Here is an 8,937-nt window from a genome sequence, read left to right as displayed (position 1 = left end):
CTTCCCTCACACCTGAGCTGTGCACCACTTGCGATTTTTATGCTGTGAATAAGCTCCTGAAAGGTCACAAGGCAGTTCAGAGGTTGTTCTAGGGAAAGAGAAATGAAGCACCCTGAGTCTCTAAATCCTTAGCAGCGGGAATACCAGGTGACCTGTTTCTAAGTCAGCTTGCACCCTGGGGAAGCCACCATACCTGCTCTCATCTGGCAGCCCAGCACATACAAGCAGGGCTGGGGAGGCACAGACCCCACGGACATTTGGCTGCTTTTGTACATTGACATAGCCAGGCTGGCTCTCATGGCTAGCTTTGCAAACTCTAAGCACAGGCTAGCAAAAGGCAATGGGGAAGGTGGTTCCAGGGCTGGTAGAAGGTACATGTCCCAGGGCTGAGGACCAGGACATGGCCAGGTCCACTATCTCATTTGTGGGTGGGTAGGTGGCAGAACCTGGGGCAGCACCCAGGCCTGGAGAACAGCTTTCTCACCTCTCACCATACTGGATCTGCAGTGGCGCCTCCTCCTCCACCCCAGCCCAGGGTCCTGGGGGAAGGGGAAGGCTAGACGAAGCTGCTGTGGTCCTCCTAGATGGTTGTAGTGGAATCCGTGGGGAGGTGAGGAGGCAGTTGCTCTGTGCACATTGAAATCCCTTATGAGCCAGTGTCCTGCAGGAATAACAAGAACAGATGTGTGTTTTGGTGTTTATCAAATGACTTGACCTCTACTATGTTAGCATTGAGGCAGGCAGGGAAGAAATGGTTGTCTACACACACCTGTGTAGACAGTTTTCTCATTTGACAGAGTCGGAAACTGAGGCCCAGAGAGAAGGGACTCACCCAAGGTCACATGGCAGAAAATACTGGAGTCGGAAGCAGAGCCAGGCCTTCCAACTCTCAGGCCTGGCTCTTGACTTCATCCCTATGGCCTCCGACTGCAGGCAGGTCCCAAAGCGGTGGTGCCCCTAGAGTAGCTGAGGACGCTGTTCTGTCCCTGGAACTGACGCCTCCCTGGGGACTGTGGGTGGGAGCAGCAATGAAGGGAGTGGGTGTGATGGTGATGAGAAAGAAGAGGAAGGGAAAGCAGGATCTGAGAATGACCCTGGGGCAACAGGAGCCTCTTCAGTCCCCACAAGGGGCAGAGGGCAGCAGTGAATTCAGAGAGAGCAGCCAGTACACCCTACCCCCAGCTGGCATCCCAGGTCTCTCCAGGTCTAGACTTGCACTGACTCCTCTGTGCCATCTTTCCAAACATGCCTGCCTCGTCATGCCTCTGTGCCTTTGCCTGGTGGTTTGCTTATTCTCTGTCACACCTGCAGGTCCTGCCCAGTGCCCACTCCTTGGGGATGATCCCCAGTCTTCTCCTGTGGTGCCCTCGCTGTCCTGCAGCTCAGAGCTGGCACATGGGATCCCTTTCTCCCACTGCATGCAGAGCCCTGAGGATAGGCACTGTGTCTGGTTCCTCTCTGTCCCCAACAGCTGACTCAGGGCCTGCAGAGAACAGCTGCCCAATACACATTTGCAGAACAAATGGGTTAATAGACAAAAGAGCAGTAAATAAATGGGCCTCACAATGCCTGACCACAGTAGGGCCTCAACAGATATTTATTGAGCTAGAGCACAAGAGTCCCAGAGGCTGGTCCACGATGCCACAATGTCTCTGTTGGCTTCCCTCCATCACACACATACAACCCCTCCCCACCTGCACACACATACACACACACCCACATGCCTCCACACATATGCATATGCATGCACAAGCATTCTTCCAGAACACTTGGAACATTTTATTGTGGCCAAATGGTCCTGCCTGAGCACCAAGCCCCTCCGTCTCAAAATGCACACTCCCAGGACCCCTGCTGTGATACTGTGATGTAATAAGAAATATATATTTTGTCTTCTTGGTTTCCGGCACTCTGCTCCTTAAAACCCTTGGAATTGCCAGAGTGATGAGTATCTTTTTTATGCTAATGAGATGACTGGTGACTCATGACTTGGGGGCCCCTGCATAGCTTCAGGATGAGGGCTGATTATCAGAAAGAACAAGACGTGATTAGAAGGTTGGGACTTTTAACCCTAGCGCCCAACCTCCTGGGGTGGAAGAGAGGCTGAAGGTTGAGCTGATCAACAATGGCCAATGATTTAATCAATCATACAGAAGTAATAAAGCCTCCATAAAAACCCCAAAGGACTAGGTTTGGGGAACTTCCGGATTGCTAACCACTTGGATGTGCTGGGAGGGAATGCGCCCGGACAGGGCATGGAGGCTCCACGCCCCTTTCCCCATGCCTAGCCCTAGGCATCTCTTTCAACTCCGACTGTTCATTGGACTCCTCTGTAACATCCTTTATAATCAATGGGTAGGTCAGGCACTGTGGCTCACACCTGTAACCCCAGTACTTTGGGAGGCTGAGGTGGGAAGAATGCTTGAAGCTAGGAGTTTGACACCAGCCTGGGCAACATAGCAAGACCCCATCTCTACTAAAATAAACAAAATTAGCCAGCTGTGGTAGCGTGTGCCTATAGTCCCAGCTGCTTGGGAGGCTGAGGCAGGATGATCACTTGAGCCCAGGAGTTTGAGGCTGTAGTGAGCTATGATCACTCCACTGCACTTTAGCCTGGGCGACAGAGTGAGACCTTGTGTCTAAAAAATAAAAATAAAATAAAAGTAAAATATAATTAATGGGTAAATGTAAGTAAAGTGTTTCTGAGTCCTTTGAGCTGCTCTAGCAAATTAATGGAACCTGCAGAGGGGGTCACAGGAACCCATGATTTACAGCCAGTCAATCAGAAGCGAAAGCCACAATGCAGGCTTGCACGATTGGCCTCTGAAGCAGGGGGCAGTGTTGTGGGACTGAGCCCTTAGCCTGTGGGACTAGAAGCTGTCTCCAGGGGGATAGTGTCAGAATTGAATTCAAAGCGAGGACAGGCAGGCAGCTGGTGTCTGCTGGAGAGTTCCTTGGTGGCGGGAAAACAACTCGCACACGTCTGGTGTCGGAAGCATTGTGTTGAGCTGTGTGTGAGAGAAAGAAAAACACTTTGGTTTTCTCTATCCCTAATACCTATCCACTCCCATACATGTATCCTCACTTTCCCTCTCCACCAACCTCCCCGCTCCCCAATACGCGACACCAGTACCTGGGAACCTTCTCAACTTCCCACTGCGATTTCCAAAGATGCTGATCTTCGTCAGCTGCATTAATGAATCACAGCCCAGGAGGCTCCAACCTTCCTAAAAATATCTGAGAACCCTCAGTGCGGAGAGAGACTGTGAAGGTGTGTGCATCCTCATGGAGCCAGCCTGCCCTGCTCAGGCCACTGGGGGCTACTCGTCATGCTCACCTCTCCCCCATGTCCTTGCATCCTCACCTGCTCTGAACCCCAGAAGGCTGAACCAGTGGTTGCAGAGCCAGATCTAAGACAGCCTCCAGTGCACCCACACATTACAGATGGGGAAACTGAGGCCCAGAGAGGGAAGGGCCACAGGCCCTTGGTTCCCAGTGCAGGCCACTGCACGGTGTTGCCTCTGTGGTCAGCAGCCAAACAGGGGTGGGGAGGAGGGACTCCTCAGGTTAGACCCCCAGCAATGAGGGCCCAGCCTGGCCCCTGCAATGAGCTGTGGTCTGATGGGGCCACTACTGGTCCGCAGACTCAATAAGGAGCTTCTACAGGCAAAAGCAGTTTCCTGGGGCCAGGTGTGGAGGGGCAGGGGGAGGTCCACCACGGTGGAGCTGCCCTCCTATCACAGGCTTATGCTTCTCAAGCAGGGAAGACGAGGAATGGTCCCCGAGATGGAGAGTGGCAGATTTGGACTTCGTTCTGCTTCACAAAGCTCACCAGTACTAAGTCCATTCCTTTGCCATTCCTGCACAGGGGGCTTCTTCACACTCGCCCACCCCTCCACCCTGGCAGTAGAATCCAGAGGGCTCTCATTGGTAGCTACAGCTTTGTTTTTCAAAGTGTGGTTCATGGACCAGCGGTATCGACATCCCCTGAGAGCTGGTTGGAAATGCAGAGTCTCAGGCCCCACCCCAGACCTGCTGAATCAGACCCCAAGGGGTTTTCCGCTGTTAGAGTTTGAGAAGCTCGGGGCAATGGAACCACTTAGTGTAGTCTCACCCAGCAGTGACACACGTGATGAGTTGTGCATGCATAATATTATTAATCAGCTGGGAGGAGAGCCAGGAGGACGGGAATAGGAAAAGGAGGGCTCCCAGGATCCTAGGACGGCAAGTCCAGAGTGAACGTGGGAACTGTTGCTCAGCCCCTCTGGAGGCTCCTCGAAGGAGTGAATCTGGGGCCAACAGAGCATGTGAGAATTTGTCCACTGCTGTCCTCTTCCTCAGGCTGGAAACCCCTCTAGTCTCTCTAACAGGTGCTTTCCAGTCCCAGCTTGGGCTCCCATCATGACGGGGAGCTCACCACCTCTCAGGCGGTCTACTGCAGGGTGGACGGCTGTGACTCCAACAGAGCCTCCATCACGTGGAGCAGAAGCTGCCTCCGTGGCCCCAGCTGGCCCACCCTCCAGCTCTGGGCTCCCTCAGGGCTGCTGGTGACCAGCCAGTTCCTTCTGTGATCTCTTCTTTACTCCTTATCACTTTATTCTTTTTCTAGTTCCAGAAATAGTCTTTCTGGTTTTTTGTTTTGTTTTGTTTTGTTTTTGTTTTTTTGAGATGGAGTTTCACTTGTACCCCAGGCTGGAGTGCAGTGGTATGATCTTGGCTGACAGCAATCTCCACCTCCCTGATTCAAGTGATTCTCATGCCTTAGCCACCCAAATAACTGGGACTACCAGCATGTACCACCATGGCTGGGTAAGTTTCGTATTTTTAGTAGAGATGGAGCTTCACCATGTTGGCCAGGCTGGTCTCGAACTCCTGATCTCAGGTAATCTGCCCGCCTCAGCCTCCCAAAGTGCTGAGATTACAGGTGTGAGCCACCATACCCGGCCCAGAAATAGCCTTTCTATTTGTGTTTGGAGAGTCATTTTATGGGTCACTCCTCACTGAGAATGGAGGTACTGCCACACTGTATGGAAAAGGCACCTACAGAGGCAGAACTTCCACCACCAGGACTCAGAGGGTGGCATCGGCCTCCCTTGATCACTTCCTCCTGCATGGCAGACAAGTAGGCATCGTGCTGCAGGCTCTGCTCTGTTCTTTGGGGGCTCAGGAAGTGGAGAGGGACATTAGCAACAGCCCAGACTGGGATCATGGCCTTAACCTGCCAAATGCTGGAGCTCGAGAGCAGGTTACCCACTTCTTCCCAGCAGCAGGTCCAACAGTCTCTGTGGGAAGACACAAAATTGTGGCTCAGTTAGCCAGCAAAGACCTAAGACTAGGAGGCCCAGAGCAGAGCTAGCCCCCAGCTCAGTGCCAGGCTGTGTATAGGGGATAAAATGGGGTGAGGCCATACCCAGGGTGCAATTGCTGCACACTCACCCAGGGCAGCAGCCCCCGTGTCGCCCACAGCCTGCTCTCACCCAAGACTGTGGCTCCTCCACCAGATGGACCAGGCACTTCCATGGCCCCTGCTTCCTGACCCTCCTGTCCACTTCCCACACAGCCTAGGGACCACTCTGAATGCCATCCCCTGTCCCCCGCCAGACCCTCTCCACAATTAGTGATCTCGACAGAGTGGGTCTCCCTGCCACCTGCTATACCCTGACCCAGGGATACCCAGGAGATCTCCTCTGGAGCTTGACCCTGGAAGGCATCTGTAGCCTCCCACAAACTAGGAAAGGGTGTTGGTGGGGACAGCCCCTCCCGGGCAGGCCAACCCCACCCCGTGGGACAGTCAGCACACCCTGCAGCTAGGGTACGTCTAATAACAGCTGCACTCATCCCACTGGAAGATGAATGTGGAACCTCTGATCCTGCTCCACCAACAGGGAGCAGGGCTCTCCAGGGCCAAGCCAAAGCCACCAGGCAGGTCAGAGCAGGGTTTTGTCACTCCTCTCAGGATATAGTGGGGCAGCAGCAGCCCAGAGAGCCGGAGCCCTGCTGGAGCCTGCGCAGTGAGATGGATGTAGAGTCAGGGCTGGAACTGGAATGTGCTGCCTCACAGGCCAAGGCTTCCATGGAAAAAGAACAGCCATCATTCATGGCTGAGCGCTCCAAGCTAGCTACCACATACGCATTGCTTCCTGGTATGGTAGTTATGACGACCCTATTTCACTAATGAGGAAAGGGCTTAACAAACTCCACCAAGGTCGCAGTTAGCAAACGGCCCACCCTGCCCCTTTAGGAACTCCCAGCTCATTTCCCAGGTCAGGAGGCTCTGCAGCTCCTGTTACACTCACAAGCTCTGCCCCATCCCGGCACTGACAGGGAGTTCACTCCTTGGGGAGCCCTTCCTTTGGCAGCCAGACTTATTCCCCTGCAGTAGAGTTCAAGATGTTTCCCCTATAACTGCCCATCACCCCCGCCTGTGCCGGGGTACAGCTCTAAGGGAGACACAGACACTGCTTGGGCTGACTCCTTCCCAGCTGAGTCTCTGAACTGCCCAGGGATCTGTAGTATGTGGGTCCGGGTGGGGTGACTCCCAGCTCTCAGCATTTCTGCCCCAGTGGCCTGAGCACCTGTGGGTCCGAAGCCCTCAGAGTCACACTGGGTCTCCTGTTCCCTGGCTCTCTGGTCAAGGAAGACAAGGAGGAGCAGGCATCACTTGCTCACTCTGGCCACCTGCACTCTGGCTCTAGCTCTAGGCACTTCTCTCTTGGCTGCAGCGACAGGCAGCTGTGAGGCCAGGGATGGAGTTTGTCGCGGGTTTTTTTTTTGTTTTTTTTTTTGAGATGGAGTTTTGCTCTTGTCACCCAGGCTGGAGTGCAATGGCGCGATCTCAGCTCACTGCAAACCCTGCCTCCTGGGCTCAAGCGATTCTCCTGCCTCAGCCTCCCGACTAGCTGGGATTACAGGCACACACCACCATGCCCAGCTAATTTTTGTATTTTTAGTAGAGACGGGGTTACACCAAGTTGGCCAGGCTGGTCTCAAACTCCTGACCTCAGGTGATCTGCCTGCCTCAGCCTCCCAAAGTGCTGGGATCACAGGCATGAGCCACCACGCCTGGCCCCCGACAGGTTCTCTTTTCCCATTCCTAGAGGTCCCTTCACTACCCTTCTAGCCCCTGAACCCCTGAGAACAAGGATTGAGTTTCTCCTACTCTGTCCCCCTCTCAGAATCTCCTGACACCATGGAAGTCATGGGTATTGGGTGCCTGCATGTGCTAGAAGCCACCCTGCTCGCCATCACACAGATTCATCTAATCTGTCAATAACACGATCTGATGAATATTACTAGTTCGTTTTACAGACGACAACACCGAGACCTGGGAGTTGACTTGATGTTACTGAGAAAAGGTCACATCCTTAGTAAGTGGCAGCAGCACGGGACTCACATCAATATGGGTGACCCCCGGACTCAAGTTCCTTCCACTGGTCAAGCCACATTCCCTGTAAGGTGCTGCTTCTAGAAGAAGGGGGCAGAAGCTGGGGGCATCTCAGCCTTGCCCTCACACTGATTCCTGCTGGGCTGCCTGAGGCCAGGCCAGTCAGACGCTGGGGAATCAAGGGGCTCTGTGCTTGCAGGGCCACAGGAGGGCCCGGCCCCAAGTATCCCAGTCCCCATACCCACCCTCACCCCTGCTGGTAAGTTCGTTAAGACAGAGAGGCCTGAGGAAGGCACGTGGTGCTGGCAGCCAAACAAAGGGGTCTGCGATCAGCCAGACACTTCCTCACTGGCATAAAGACCTACTTCCCCCCCAGACACAGCCCCCGGCCACTAGGACCCCAAAGAATGCCTGGAATGTCGTGGGGCCAGACAGTCTCCAGGCTCCTGCAGACAGAGGAGAGGCTGCCTTTGTGCCCAGAAGACTGACCGCAGGCTAGAAAGGTCACTCTCTGACCTGTGACCTTGCTCTTTCACCCCAGTCCCAGGGAGTAGCTGAGCTTCTCTCCTTAGGACCCACAGTGTCCCTTCCGTGCCAGTGGAACCTGACCCCAAGTTTGCAGCAGCTTCAAGAAAGAGGAGATGAGTTCCAATGATGCAGATGTGGCTCCCACAGCTGGCCCCCAGCACCGAGGGGGAACTCAACGTCACCAGGGCTCTCTGGAGGTCATTTGAACAGTCAGTCCCCTAGGAGGGCAGCTCCAGCCCCCTCCTCACCTGCTCCTCCAGGGCTGGTCTCGCTCAGTGCCTCAGGACCACCGCCACCACCCCTGACCTGCTGACTGCCCAGACTGTCCTAGAAGCTAAGGGCCTAGAACAAAAGAGAAATGAATCCCTATACTCAGGGCCATTCTAGCCGGAGACAGACACAAACCCAAGTCAGTTCTAGCAGGAGAAAGAGCCTCAGAGGAGGAGAAAGGTGGTGCTGAGGGGTGCGGGGTAGGGGGCTGCAGTCTCACACGTGGTCAGGAATGACTTAGAGGAGGGCGGGAAGGAGTCCCGTGGCTACCTGGGGAAGAACATTCTAGGAAAAAGGAGCAGCAAGTGCAGAAACCCCAGTCTGTTCAGGGAACAGCAAGAAGAGCAGGGTCAGCACGTGGTGGGGGTTCCTAGGAGCTGGAGCCGGGCAGGTAATGGAGGAAGGGGCCAAGCCTGGGCCGCCGTCAGGCTTCAGCGTTCACTCGGGGTGAGATGGAAGCCCTGCCAGGTTTTAAGCAGAGCAGCAACAGGATCAGACTTGTGGCTTGTAACTGGGCCCTTTGTCTGGGGACTAGACAGGAGGTGAGGGAGGAGGTGACAGGAACCAAATCAGGAGGCTCCCAGGCCTGCCATGGCCCAGCCATGCTGACACATCTGCCTGTCTGTGGCAGCAGCTCCTGGAAGGAGCTCAGGGCCCAGGGCTGGGCAGCTGCCCAGGCCACATCCCATTCCACACTCACCGTGATAGGCCAGGCCCTGTGTTGGGGACAGGATGGAGAACCATAAGACATAGTGCTT

General features: G+C 54.6%; 1 pseudogene; it reads right to left on the bottom strand.

Moving 5' to 3' along the window:
• Positions 1-593: 593 nt before the first annotated feature.
• LOC112208154 (small ribosomal subunit protein eS25-like) overlaps positions 594-8,937 on the bottom strand; it is a 56,891-nt pseudogene continuing 48,547 nt past the window's right edge.

The sequence above is a fragment of the Pan troglodytes genome, chromosome 12 (assembly GCF_028858775.2).
Source record: "Pan troglodytes isolate AG18354 chromosome 12, NHGRI_mPanTro3-v2.0_pri, whole genome shotgun sequence".
In the NCBI taxonomy this organism is placed as follows: domain Eukaryota; kingdom Metazoa; phylum Chordata; class Mammalia; order Primates; family Hominidae; genus Pan; species Pan troglodytes.
Note: the sequence above shows the minus strand (reverse complement) of the source record. Positions and strands in the feature narration are given on the sequence as shown.